The sequence below is a fragment of the Dermacentor silvarum genome, chromosome 7, assembly GCF_013339745.2.
Source record: "Dermacentor silvarum isolate Dsil-2018 chromosome 7, BIME_Dsil_1.4, whole genome shotgun sequence".
Lineage (NCBI taxonomy): Eukaryota > Metazoa > Arthropoda > Arachnida > Ixodida > Ixodidae > Dermacentor > Dermacentor silvarum.
This window is the reverse complement of record NC_051160.1, coordinates 44,568,437-44,583,936: the sequence shown is the minus strand read 5'-3', so window position 1 is coordinate 44,583,936 and position 15,500 is coordinate 44,568,437.

Genomic DNA, 15,500 nt, shown 5'->3' with positions numbered 1-15,500 from the left:
CAGAAAAATACATTTTATTCTTAATAATACAAAACGCTTCTAACAAAACGCCAAAACTATCACTCTCACCTATAAGGCAAAATTATGCAATAACGAAAGACTCGGTAGCGACGCGGCCTTAAGCTTCTTCGCAGCAGCTCGCCTTGACGTCATGGATTTATGCGGCATCTGCTCGTGCCTAGTTAATTTTTTTATCGGTAGATGTGAACAACGTTGTATTCGAAATCAGCCAAATGCGGAACTCAGCGAATCATTTAGACTCTCATTAGGGACAAGCAGACTACGAGAAATACGAGAAAATATATCGAAATCCATGACGTCTCACCGAAGTACTGCCGGCGCGGTTTCGGCAAGAAATTTAAGAAAGCGAATTTATAAGAGTGCATCTTGTCCTAGGGGGACAAGATGCAGGCTTATAAATTCGCTTTCTTAAATTTCTTGCCGAAACCGCGCCGGCAGTACTCATGGATGTAGGGAGGTTAACTGAGGACGTGCCCGGCTGGCTACCCTACAAGGTGCTCAATGGCGACAATACAGCTCTCTTTAGCCACGTGTGGGGGCTGCCGAAATTTTGAGGTATTCTCGAATCACCTTTGTGCTCGCGCTTCCTGAAAAGAGGGTAGAAGGGGGGGGGGTGCTTGTCCTTTGTGGTCGAGAGATCCGCCGGGTACCACGTGATTGCGCGACGAGGTGGTAGAAACCAGTTTCCCCGCTTCAATCTTAATTCGCTCTTGTTACTTCATATCCGCAGCGACATCGATAATTAAATGGTGACAGCAGCCGTTGCTTCATCTCACGCTGAAGAGAAAGTATTGGCGATGTTTATTCGCTATTATCGAGATCAGTTGTTCTCTTTTTACGTTGTTGGGCCTTACATATACTATCGAAAGCCTCGAAATTGTGTTGATTTGCGCCTACCAGGTGGCGCCACAACATTCATGTCCGCTTTTCAGTTCAATTTGTTTAAATTTTTTTTTTTTGGAAGCGGGTTGTGGCGCACGTGTTGCATGGTGAAAGCAGTGTAAAGCGGCAGTTTTAAACCGCGTTAGGGAAGCTAGCGGAGGTAGCCGGATAGCGAGTTTGCCGTACGGCTTACCGTGGGGCCTTGTTCAGGTATTTTATTGAGCTTTCTCGATAGGTGGACGGGTGGACAATGGCGCGGCAGGCTAGGAAGGACAGGGGTGATGACGAGCTGGTGCAGTGCGAGGAGTGCAAACGTTGGTGTTATTTGGACGAGACGCACTTCGCCAGTTTAGCCGACGCTGAGGAGGCTAGCTTCGCGTGCAGGTCGTGTGAAGGATTTAAGGGAGCTGTGCGGCGGATGGAAGGGGAATGGGCAGCCAGTGTGGAAGAGCTCAAAGGGGAGCTGAAGGTGGAGCGAGAGCGGCGAATTGAGCTCGAAACTCGGATCGGCGAGTTGCTTAACAGGGAGGGGGCCGAGGCCGTCCTGGTAAAGCGAATAGCTGGCGAGCTACAAGAAGAACGGGAAAAGCGGGCCGTGCTGGAAGAGCGGGTGGAGGCGCTAATGGTACAGGCGGCGCGTAATCCCGGGTCAGCTCAGGCGGGCGGCGGGGACAGCGCGGAGACTCAGGCAGAGGCATGCCATGAGAGCAGGGAGGGACGCCTAGGGGCCGTTGAACAGCAGGCGAGAGCCGGCGGCAACACGGCGGTTCCACAACTCTACAGCGAGGTAGTGCGGCAGGCTTCGGGTGGGAAGGGACGAACGGCAGGGAGCACATCGTCACGTGTCAGTGGCGCAGGGCGGGTGGAGAACCAGCTAGCGCGAACTGGAGGACGACAATCGCAGGCGGGAGGCAAACGTGTAGAGCGAAGGGTCCTAGTGGTGGGGGACTCCAACGTAGCTAGGGTTAAGGAGGGCGTCCTTACAACAGTGAAGGCAGACGGGCGGGTGAGGGTGGAGGCCCAGTCAGGGAAGTGCATGGTTGACGCAATGGCAGAAGCTCAGAAGGTGGTATCGGACAACCTCGAGCATGAACATCTGGTCGTTATCCATGCTGGTCTCAACGATGTGCTGAAGGGAAGGAGCCAGAACCTAAACGGACAGTTAGAGGTTGGGTTGCGTAAACTCAGAGAAACCTCTGTGAAAGTGCATGTGACCATATGCACAATCCCACATGTCCGGGGCCAGGCTAGCGCGATGGAATGGAGGGTGCGTGAGGCTAACCGGGTCATTAGGGGTCTGAGCAGACCACTTGGGTACGGTGTAATGGAGGTAAACCGGGAAGTGTACGAGTCTGGCTCCCAGCCTTTTGCACAGGATGGCATTCACTACAGTGGTGCCACGGGCGGGAGCGTAGGTAGTAGGATAGGGCGCCAAGCTACGGCTTTTTTGGGGGGACCCAGAGCCCTAAGACCACCAGTGTAGACGAAGACGGACCCAGAGAGGCTCCAAGATTCAAGAAACGGAGAATCGGTAGAAGAAATAGACGTAAGCACCAGGGGCAAGGTCATTCTGACATAGGTTACATTAACATGCAAGGTGGCAGGAATAGGCTGAAGTGGGAGGAGATAGACGAGCAACTAAGGCAAGAAAAGCTGATGGTATACGGGTTTGTGGAGACACATCTTAGGGACATGGAGCAACCTCCCTGTAACCCTGACTATGCATGGGAATATTGCAATAGAACAGAGGGCAGCAGAAAAGGGGGTGGAATTGGTGCATTTATTCATAAAAGTATGAACTGGCAAAGGGTTAAACAGGAATGCAAGGAGCATTTATGGCTAAAAGGGAAAGTTGCAGGAGAGCAGACACTCCTTGGCTTTGTATACCTGTGGACAGGAGCAAATGCCAAAGAGGAAAACAAAAAAATGCTGGAATGCATATCAAGTGACATTAATGAGCTAGGAGAAGGGTGCGAGATTATTATACTAGGAGATATGAACGCACACATAGAAGACATGGACGGGTACACAGACTCAACAGGCAACATGATGCTGGATATGTGTGAAATGCATGACTTAGTTGTATGCAACAGTACCGAGAAGTGTGAAGGGCACATAACATGGGAGGTAGGGAGCCTGCAGTCGACGATAGATTATGCACTTATGTCACATAGGATGCACGATAGGCTAAATGTAATGAGCATAGATGAATATGGCTCCAGAAGTCTAGGTAGTGATCACAAACGTATTAAGGTGAGTTTTAGAAGGGAAATGAAAGTAGGTAGGAGGCAAGATGAACAACCAGGTGGGATATTTTACTCGGAAAAGCAGCTTGAAATAGCAACCCAGCAAATTGAGGAAGTAATTTCAGAGGATACAAAAACAGAATGGACATATGCAAATTTAACAGGACTATTTGAGCTAGAGCTTACTAAGGTACGAGTCAGGACAAAAGGGAACAGAAGACGTAAACCCAAGAGCTGGTGGGATGAGGAGGTTAAGAAGGCCATAGAGAAACGCCAGGAAGCATCCAGGGAACACAGATATTCAAAGCAGAGGGGTGAACCAGAAGCTGATGTAGGCAGAAAATGGAACAACTTCTTAAACTGTAGAAGGGAAGCATCCAATTTGATCAATGAGAAGATCAGAAGAAAGGGGAGCCAATGGTTGTCAGAAGTAAACAAAAAGGATAGAAAAGCAGCGAAGAAATTTTGGAAACATCTCAACTCCTTGAGTAATAAGACTAGCCTAGAGCAGAGGTTTATAGTTACAGCTCAAGGTGTTCGACTAGAGGGAGATGAGGCAATGGAACATATAAGAACAATGATGACAGAAAAATTTAAAGAACGAAACATAGCATGTGCTCAATCAGGTGAGGATAGACTAGTCAGTGCAGTGGCTCCACTGGCACAAAGCGAGTGGGAAAGGGCAGAGAAGAGGGTTCCTAGTAGCACGTCGACAGGTCCTGATGGCATCCCAATTATGTTGATAAAGACATTGGGCCCAAAATCTAAGAAAGCATTAAGAGAGGCAGTGAGCAAAATGATAATGGACGGTAAAGCCCCCGACGGGTGGAGACTGAGCAGGATGAGCATGATATATAAGGGAAAGGGGGACAAAGCCGACATAAACAACTACCGTCCCATAACAGTGACGTCAGTGGTTTACAGGGTGGTGATGCAGATTATAAAGGACAGACTGCAGGCATGGGTGGAGAGCGAGGAGGTGCTGGGGGAACTACAAAATGGGTTCCGGAAACAAAGAAGGTTAGAAGATAATCTGTTCTCATTGACACAGTGTATTGAAATAGCAGAAAAGGAACACAGGCCCCTATGGCTTGCCTTTCTGGATATCAAGGGAGCCTATGACAATGTAATCCAAAAGGATTTGTGGGACATACTGGGCACTCTAGAGGTGGAAGATGGAGTAAGAAATCTTTTAAAAGATATCTATAAAAGTAACAGGGTGCTTATAAAATGGGAAAACAAGATATCTGGGCCTATAGAGATACAGCAGGGGCTTAGGCAGGGGTGCCCTCTGTCACCTCTGTTGTTCATGCTGTATTTACAAGGATTAGAGAAAAAATTAGAGAGGAGCGGACTTGGCTTCAACCTTTCCTATTTCAAGCAGGGAGAATGGATTAAACAGTCATTACCAGGACTGATGTATGCAGATGACATTGTACTTATGGCTGACAGCAAGGAAGACTTGCAGAGATTAATGGACATCTGTGGTAAAGAGGGAGATAGCTTAGGTTTGAAGTTTAGTAAAGAAAAATCGGCAGTCATGACTTTTAATGATAATCAGGGCAGCGAGCATAGGATACAGGAGGTTACGCTGGAGGTGGTGGATAAGTACAAATATCTTGGAGTGTGGATAAACAATGGGGCTGAGTACCTAACGGAACATGAAAAATATGTGACGGCTAAAGGTAGCAGAAATGCAGCGGTGATGAAAAATAGGGCACTGTGGAATTACAATAGGTACGAAGTGGTGAGAGGGATTTGGAAAGGGGTGATGGTCCCTAGTTTGACTTTTGGCAATGCGGTCCTGTGCATGAGATCAGAGGTTCGAGCAAGGTTGGAAGTTAAGCAGCGAGGGGTAGGTAGACTGGCTCTGGGAGCACACGGAAATACACCAAATCAGGGGGTACAGGGTGACATGGGATGGACGTCATTCGAGTGCAGGGAAGCCAGCAGCAAGATAGAATTTGAGGAGCGATTGAGAGAGATGGCAGAAAAGCGGTGGGCAAGGAGAGTTTTCAGTTATTTGTACATGAGGAATGTTGATACAAAATGGAGGAAGCTGACCAGAAAACTGTCAATCAAATATTTGGACTGCAGGAGGGGTGCAAACCAGGAAACAGCGGTTAAGAAAAAGGTTAAGGAAACAGAGAGGGGTCTGTGGAAAACAGGGATGCAGACGAAATCAGCACTGGGCACATACCGAACTTTCAAGCAAGAAATTGCCAAAGAAAATATCTACGATAATTCTAGGGGAAGCTCTTTGTTGTTTGAAGCCAGGACGGGAGTATTGCGGACTAAGATGTACCGAGTCAAGTACCAAGGTATAGACACGTTGTGCTGTGCGTGTGGAGAAGAAGAGGAAACGGCTGAACACCTCATACTTTTCTGTAAGGGGCTTAACCCTACAGTGCAAGGCAACGGGGCTGATTTTTTCAAAGCATTGGGGTTTAGGGACAGTGAAGGCAAAATAGACTTTAAGCGGGTAGAAATAACCAAACAGAGGTTATCTGATTGGTGGATAAAATTAAGGCAGGGGTGAAATTTCACCCACCACAAAGTACAAATTATGTTAATAGCCATGGCTAGGTGGCGTATGCCACCGCCCGATTTAAAGGGTTCAGCCTCATCCATCCATCCATCCATCCATCCGCTACAGAGCTTAGTAAGAGGCGATTGCAGGTTTGGTGGCAGAAAAGTAGGCAGACCACAAACAACGGAGACGTACAGAGACATAGTTCCCAGTAATGGTTCAAAAAGTTTGATGCTGGGAATTCTTTGTGTCTGTGTGTTTTCTCAAAAATATAGGTAACACCTTAGGCAAAATAATAACAATAGCTTGGTGGTGCAACAAACCACCCCGTTTCAAAGGGGACGCTCATAGCATCTGTCCATCCATCCTGGCGACACGGAAGTCATTTTCACTCATGCTGGCATCGTAATAGAACTAGTAAACTCTGGTTAAAACACTGACCTTGCGGCCTAGTTTCGTATTTTCTAAGGGCGTACGATTGTTCTTATTCGTACAACAGTGAAAATTCGTCACTGCCTGTTATTTTTTCACGTTATCACGTCCACGTTTCCCCTTGTTAGACAAAAGGTCACCCTATCGCCGAATCGGCGAACACGTGTAGTGCCGTGTCGCTTGGACCTAACGTGCACTTGGTACCACGTGTTTTTTTGTGGAGGTCGCTGCTCAAATTTTGCTTATGATCGATTCGGAAGATATAGAGAAAGGATATCGGAAGAACTATGACATTCTGCTATTAATAGATTGGAGATTTTAAATCGCTTTCGATGTTCTATGACCAAAACTGCTAGTGTATGCTGCAGAAAAAAAAAGACATTCGGTTCTTCATTTTTACCGGCAATTCGAATTTCGTTTATCTGTTTCCAAGCACGCGAGTTTATGGAACCGCTAGCGTGACACGCTTCTCAGACACACCGGTGGATGTAATTAATAGCTAAGGCATTTGCTACTCACGCGATTAATATGAATAAACATTTAAACAATAAGCTGGGCGCACAGTGGTAATCGTTGGGTCAGAATTAACTAATCTACTTGGTGGGTGTCCGTTCAATTAGCTTATCTTCCCCGGTACGTTAATAAACGCATTCAGACACTAACTTAGAAATAGCTGCTATCGCTGAAATGATAAATGATATCGCTGAAATCTGTGAGAAAAGCGGTTATGCAAAATAAAAGTAAAATTACAAGGACCAGGAAAACCTAGAAACACACGATGCGAGCTCCTGTACTCCGTGTTCTTGCACCTTCTTTGTCGAGTGTCCTTAATCTACGCGTTTTTTTTTTTTTTTTTTTTTTTTTTTTTTTTTTTTTTTTTTTTGTCGAGTATACCGATTTGCTCCGGTTCAAAACGTTGGTTCAAAACATGCCACCTTCTACTCATTATCTAAGATCGTGTTCGTTCGTTAGTTACGTGCATCCCTGCCATCACTTCTCTCGTACATGTGGCTTGATAAAAAAAAAACGCACCAGAAAAGCAAAATACAACTTACCCAATACCTATGAGGTGATATCCACGCCGTTCACAGACGAGCAGTCACCGTGGACGTCGGAAGGAGAGAACGACCACGATGTGTGGATTCGCCACGTTTTCTTGCCACCAGAATGCAAAGCGATGCACCACGTGGGCTCCTAAATAAACGCGCTTGAGAAAGGAGGAGAGGAAGCGCGCTCAGCAAAGGAATTTGCCTTCCGAGAATGTGTCACGAAAAGGAAGTCGGGAATCGAACTGAAAAGAACATGGAGGGAGGAAGATGACAGATGACAGATAGTGACAGCCCGTTCATTTGACAATGCACCTTTGTCAAGGTGCTGAAGCAAAAGGTGACTACGTGAGTCACCAAAACCATGCGCCATTTGTACAAGGCACAGGGAATAAAAATTCCGGGAACTTTTACACTGACAGCATGTATTATACAGGACAAATCCCAGCATTCGACAGGCTGATAGAGGTTTCGTAAAAGATATATACAATTACAAGAGGGTCACAAAATCAGTCAGTTTCACAAGGGTGTCAACGAGAGTTTGGGTAATTCACTGCGTTAAAATACGAAATTTCGGTATACGATAAAAGGGCAAGATGCAATACAGATGCCGCAAGGGATGTCATTACCGAATGCACACGAGCATTGTGAGGATAGTGCAATACATTTGTTTATACATATAAAAACACAGGCGGCAACATTTATTACGAGTGAGAGTAACAGCAACAAAATGGCCCGAGAAAAAAAAAAACGTTTGCGGATGCCATGCACTGTGGGATTCGATGTTAACGAAGCTTTCTGTGCTGTTTGCTTCGGTTGACAATGATTAGCGGTGATGTTGACGGCAAATTTTAAATTTCTGTCGCCGTTCAGTGCAATGTGAGAGGGGTGAGCTCATGTTTTAAACGTTACCTTGCGTGCACCACTGCCGTTTGTCTGCGTAGTACACGGGGCACAGAGCGACACGTGCTTGCTTGAGGCGTTGTTGTGCGATATTGTTCATAACCTCCGAGAAGGTTAGCATTCTCATTCGCTCGGCACATCGCATCATGATAGAAGTGTTAAACTTTGAATTATCGGGCTGTACGTGCTAAAACTGCAATGGTATTATGAGGCATGCCATATACTGGCGGGCTCCGGATTAATTTTCACCCTTCTGGTGTTCTTTACAGTGCACCTAAATCGAAGTATAACGAGCGTTTTTGTATTTCACCCCCGTCGAAGTGCGGCTGCCGTGGTCGGGGTCGAACGCTGTAACCGCAAAGCTACCGCGGCGAGCACAGTTGTGTTGATTTGACGTGCGGCCGCTTCAGTGGTTTCGTCTGGACGCTACAAGGCTTTAATGCGACTCTGCATCTGCACGCCTTGCGTCAGTTGTCGGCTTGACTAATTTGAACGGCGCTTGTTTTCCAGAAATAGGAGAAACGTACCGTACCGTACCTTGACCTTAAATTTACCCAGTTGTCCTCAACCGGCTGTCATGTCTAGTGGTAGCGCTTTCTTGCCTATTTAATTCGTATGGGGTCGCAAAGAAGCAGCGTCGAAACCACTGCGCATGCGCGAGACGTAAACTACGCTTTGGTTTTGCGTTGGGCACGCTATTTCCCTGATTTAGGGGGACCCCCAAAAGCTTTGCGTCAACAAACATGGCGGCGCCCATCGAAGCGACGGTTCTAACCGAGCACTAAACTGGGCTCCATTCGTGGTAATGCGTGAAGTTCGCAATCTAGGAGAAGCATTTGTGGTTGTCGCTATCTCTCAACTAACGTGTGTAATGAAGCTTGATTCATTAGACGCCGCTGATTCCGTATTCGATTGTCGATCTTATGGCTCGTAGGGCTAACGTGGATTAGCTTGGCGTGTGAAGGCACGTAATGTTGGTTACTGAAAATTAAGCGCGACAAATCGCTTGCTGCTAATAGAATAACCTTTCAGTTGTAATTAAACGCAAAACAACGAAAGTCAAAATTACTATTTTTATCATAAAATTGTATAGTGTATTTTAATATTTATAATAGTTCTGTTTGTGACACCGTAGTGACGCTGCAAGCGCAAGACACTATTCGCAAGCGCAAAGCCCTATTCTAAATCTCTTCACTCCTGCATGCCCCAACGCTAACACCCGCAAAGCTCTTTGGGGCCCCTACTCTAAACCTCTCTATAAACTTTTTGTGATTGCCGTTGGTTTCATCCATTCTCTGTCTCCTCTCTCTGCCTCCCCTTTACCATTCTACCTAACTCCTTCTCTGGACTCCACCCAGGTGTCATCGATCCACGCTGCACCATCGTGTCATCGACCTCGTCTCAGCACCCCCCACAAAGAACAATGGGAGGCTCTTCTTTCCAGCACCGACCGATACGCGGATCCTGGAACGAGCTGAAGAAGTCATCGAGAAGCACAGCCTGGCAGCCCACGTTGCTGAGCATCCCTTATTCCTCGCCCCTTCAAGTAATAAAGTTGTTACTCGCTCATTCCAGACGGTTGCACGTTAGTACAAATATAAGCACTGCAGTTTCTACAGCGCTTTTGTGTGGTGTGACGGATAATGACAGCTGTCAAGATCGCACTGTGGCGACGCCCAGGGAGCTCCAGAGGACATTGTGGTGATGCGATGGAAAAGTCCAAACGAATTTCTCGCGTCGCCTTTACTCTCTGCCGCGCTCCTGCCATGTCACACTACCCCCCCCCCCCCCTCACCCCCTGACCTGGCGTGCAAGACAGCGACTGCAGCACCAGCAGCAGTGAAGGAACATGCAAACAAAGCTTCGAATTAAAGAAAAGAAACTGCCCCTCGAAATGTATGTGTATTGGGAAATGCTCCGTGGAGAAAGCCTGTGAATAGGGCGTGTCCAACGAAAGGGAAAATTCTGCTGGAGGCTGCAGCATAGATAGCTTGCCGACTGCTGTCACTCACGAACATTGGCCTGCAGGGTTGACGGGGGAAAAGTGCGCCGTTTACAAAACAGTGAAAGAAGTGCAGAATATCACCGACTTCTTAACAGCGTTAACATGTTGTATGGATTCATACAATGATCAAGTTAGGTGAAGCGAATCCTTTGTATAATATATTAGGAGTTCGCTACGTAGCACGTGGAGCAATTATGTGAAAGAATGAGAATGAAAACGGCACAATAAGATGGAATGATATTTTCCCGTATATTCCGAAGTAATGCCAGAAAAAAAAACCGGTCTACTGGCAGTGCGGATGTCGAGCTGGGCTATAGTTGTTTGGGGTTCACAGGATGAGTCTATCGGTTACTCTTTTGTTGTTCTTGCATGTTTAACGTTTTCGCTGGAACATTGCATCATCTTAGTTTCCTAGCGTTCTCGGGTACTTCACTCATGGATACACAGTTCACTTAATGAAAGAGAAACACTCTAGCGTGCGATTCATGTTGCTGTGGAGGCTTATAATGTCACTATACACGCTCCAATTCGACTACCTATTGTCTACTAACCAGCACAGGGCCAACGTTGATAATTCTATGTTATTCTCAAGGTGCACCGGCGAGTCTAGCGCTGGTTGTAGAAGTGGCAATTGTTACAGCAGAGATAATCGATAGACTCATAACATTGGCGCTTGGCGCACTTGGGTGAGTCAGCCATTCGGATTCGATAGCTGCACAAGTTAGCGAAGGCTACTCCAAACCACATTTGACACAACAGTGTTGCATCCGTTTGTGAAATATGCGGTGGTAACTGGAATTTCAATGACGGATTGAGGCTGTATAGATCTGAGTAGACTGCACAATTGGTATTTTACCGAAGCAAAGAACCTGGGAGTCTGGCCTTACAACCTGTCAGCCCACGCGAGCCCTTTTGCTGTACCTGAAGGCGATAGACTTTAGTGCCCAACTGTAGACACCTTGCGCTTTATAACTTCAGTGTGACAGCGCTAGACTCAACTCTCTCTCGTAACCTGTCATTTCGTCCCCCGTCAGTTTTGCTAGACTGCTGTAAGGTTCGCGTGTTACATGCGACCAAGTTTTGCCCGCTTGCTGTGGGACGAAAATGGTTTACCTTTCAATGCATAATGTAAGCCCGAAACACGTATTTTCGAAGTTGTAGGAACTACAGTATGGTTCTCCGACATGAAGGATGAGACCTAGTGGGTATAAGAAGGGTGGCATACACCAGATATTTCAAGACTGTAGAGGCTTGGGCTAGTCGGTACATACTCGAAAGGGAAACAGCGCGAAAAAAACACGACAAGGTCAGACTCCCAGGTTCTTTGCTTCGGTAAAATACCAATAGTGCAGTCTACTCAGATGTATTCAGCTCAATCCGTCATTGAAACTGCAGTCACCACCGCATATTTCACAAACGGATGCAACACTGTTGTGTCAAATGTGGTTTGGAGTAGCCTTCGCTAACTTGTGCAGCTATCGAATCCGAATGGCTGACTCACCCAAGTGCGCCAAGCGCCAATGTTATGAGTCTATCGATTATCTCTGCTGCAACAATTGCCGCTTCTACAACCAGCGCCAGACTCGCCGGTGCACCTTGAGAATAACACAGAATTATCAACGTTGGCCGTGTGCTGGTTAGTAGACAATAGTAGTCGAATTGGAGCGTGTATAAGTGAAATTATAAGCTTCCATGGCAACATGAATCGCACGCTAGAATGTTTATGTGTCATAAAGTTAACTGTGTATCCATGCGCGAAGTACCCGAGAACGCTAGGAGACACCAGTAAACGTGGATGCCAGAAGAACCACCAACCGCCGTTCGTTAAATGTTCCACTGGAGTGGTGTATTCCATTCCCATGTCTTGTGGGATGTTTTACGTCGGCGAAACTGGTCGCTGTGTCAATGACCGTTTAGGGGAACACGCTCTAAAACTGAAAAAACGAGATCACAAATACGCACATATAGTTGCGCACGTTAGCAAGTGCACTGATTGTGTGGCCCGGTTAAAGGAAACGACGATTCTAGGAAAGAGTAGTGACAAGACAGCGCGCATCAGTTTGGAAGCCTACCACATCAGGAAGTTCGGTAGCAAGTGCTTCAGCACCCCTTCCCTTGCTCTCTTTGACGCTGAATTTTATCTTCTGGATGCGGCTATCGGGGGTTCAGATTAGAAAGAAAAATAATTGTTTGCGTCTTGTTGCGCTTGGTTGGCTGTTTTGCGCTTGCGTTGTTGGCACGATGTTACCCTTGTTATGTTTCCCCTTTCCCTTGCTTCACTCTGGCATATATAAGGTGTGCTATCCTTCACAATAAAACCAGTTGTTAGTCAGCGCCTGTGTGTCCGTGTCTCCCTTCTTGTGGTCGTCTGTTTGCGCTGTTACCCAAAAAATGAAACACTTTGCTTGTGTTTCTCGACCCGCATACTCTCTGTGTGCATGTTATCATTTCACGCGCGCGAAGCGTGTGGTAGTTATTATCCGTACAGCTAAGTACTCAATACTACATGATTACTCCTTAAACAACTTTAGAACCAACAAAATCCCAGTGACACAGCCTTTTCAAATGAGACCAAAGTTCACAGGAGGAGGCTTGAAGTGATGAGCAGTAGTTGAACAAGGAATGTCAGTGGAGCCAAGGTTTCAGGGTAGCAATTTTTCAAGTAATGTTTTACTGTCACCCGGTTTGCTACGATTCTGAAAAAGTTGCCTGCTTGATTAGATTACAGGGGACACATGTTCATACGGGTAACTCCGTACATTATGCGGATAGAGAGTTCGTTTCTACAGTTCGTTCAGATAAAAGCATCTTTCCATTGTTTGTTTTTGAAACACGTAAAATCAGGTTTAACATCACGTCGTAGTTGCTCGCCCTGACTTTCCATCCTGAATTTCTTCGTCATGTAGGGAGAGTTGAGTGTCTTGAAAACGTGAAATGTACGACACATTCGTATATTTTTGTCGTCGGTGATCATGTAGCAGTACTTCTGGCCAGTGACGTCACTCAGTTTCCCCGCATTGCATCCCCCTCTCTCTATCTTCTCTTTCTCTTGCCATTTTCTCCTATTTCTTTACGCCCATTTTGTATAGTAAATGTGAAATAATTTAAAAGGGCGGCATTTCCATTTTTACCTGTATTTTGGAATTTATTTCTGTAAAGAAAAGCCAATGTGGTGGCAGTATGACGTGTCACATTCGTAAGAGTTCAAGAAGTTATTCCCCTCATCACTGCAAACTCTCAGCCCATAGGTAGTAGCTAAAATATTATACAATAAAGTAACATAAAGTGATGAATGGCCTGTACGATGCAGCCAATACTTATAGCAAAATACAAGAACTATGCCTTATAACCTGACCGACCACTCAGTGGGGTGCACCAGGGGTGGCCAGCACCCTCCAACCTCCCCCCCACCCCCCTCGCCCCCGCCACTAGTGACACCACTGCTTTTTGCATAAAGTATCAGTTTACTCAAAAACTAGTGGTAACAAAATTATTGCATGCTTGACATAAGGCGTCACCTGCATCTACGGCTCTAGGTGACACCCGATTATTTTAGCTTATCGTTCCTGCTTTAAGTTTGAAAGTGATGAAAACTATTGTCCACGGCGGTTGACACAGGGTCGTAACTAGCAAGCCCAAACTTCGACGCCTTTTTCGCTTCTGAAATGCGTTCTTACAAGAAAACTTGCCGGTGTTTCTTACAGTTGGACATCAGCGACTTCACTGACAACGGCGAGCACACCGACGTCAAGTTCACTGTGAAGTCGAAAATGTTTGCCCTCTCCAATACCTTCAATGTGCATAAGATAGTACTAGCCGGAAGCTGCTGGTTCTTCAACGAAAAGTTTCAGGAAAACATCGGCCAACAGAGTAAGGAGCATGTCGAAGATCTTCATCCAGACGGCTTCGAAGGGCTTCTCAGGTGAGTTCCACTTATTGTTTTACTTAGGGTTTTAAGAATAGTAAATTTTTATACCAAATGGCGCACCAATAAGATAATAAGTAAAAATATTTCATTTATAAAATTGCCATTGCCGCTCGCCGGAAGTAACACGTGACCTAGAACTCGCGGCTCTTAGAGACATGGCCTCCAGGATATTGCGCCTTCCGCCGCGTGCTGAAAAGAATCTCGGGGGTGTCGGGCTGGGACTTATCATGTGAGCTCACCATCAGGTGCTCGGGCCGTCTGCATTGGTGTTGTTTAGAAGCTTCTCAGAAGAAAATTGCACATTTGCCGGCCGTGAAACTCTGACAGGATGGCTTGGACAGTACATATTCTAATTGGAGTCTAGGGTTTGACGAAAACTCGTCTGGCGAGGAAGAAACATGGCTGAATAAACGTACGCTCGCCAATTGAAGAACACAAAAACAACAGATTAACGTTTCGGCGCCCAGTTCACACGCATACCTGTGGACTATGCTGTGGACTGCTGCCGAACAGCATTGCAAAACGACACATCTCTGCCTTCACGCACCCCATTCGAAGTCGACGACGTCTGCCGCCTCTTGGAATTTTGCTTACGGAACACATATTTTTCATTTAATGGATCATTTTACAGGCAGGTGTTTGATACGGCAATGGGAGCGTCGGTGTCAGTGTCTTGTGCCAACATTGCCTTGGAATCCCTCGAAGATAAAGCCCTCACGACGTTCCAGCCCGCTCCAAAATTGTTCCTGCGGTATGTCGACGATTGTTTTTCCATTATCTGCCGCGAAGACGTCATACCTTTTCTGCAGCACCTGAACTCTTTCCAAAGCACAAGAGAGTTCACCGTTGAAGAAGTTAATGGTCGCCTGGCTTTCCTTGACGTTGAAGTCATGCGTACTGCATCCGGCCTTTCAACAAGCGTTTAAGGAAGCCTACCCACACAAGGGAAATATCTGCACTTTGATTCGGCCCATCCATGGGACACAAACGATCTGTTGCCGCTACACCAGGGGGGTGAATCTTCCTGTACCTCCCATTGGTTCTGTATAGCAGACGCTCAGTCAACGCTAGCGCCAAGGCGCACTTCAGTTAGGCCCTAGCGGACGGATGACGGTACTACGGCGGCGAAAAAAACAAAGAAAAGCGGTACAATTTTTTTACTCTTCTTCTTTCACAATAGCACTTTTTTTCTTCCTTTTTTATGATAACGTTGCTCCGCTGGCTTCTCCTTTCTCTCATGCTCATGACTTTCCTATCCCTCCTCGCATGTCTCGCCTCCCCTCCCCTCATTTTTCGCAGTTCTTTTTTTTATTTCTTTAGCTTTCCGTGGCGCGATCTTTTTTTTTTTTTTTTCTTTGTCACGGGCGTTATCAGACGCACCGCCAGCCCTGCCAGGCGTTACACTGTGCGATCTTGCTTGTGCGCAGTGGGTTCTTCTTGCGTTTTCATGCACGCAATCCCGTTCATTACTACGATCAAGCAATCATGTGCCCCAATTATATATAAA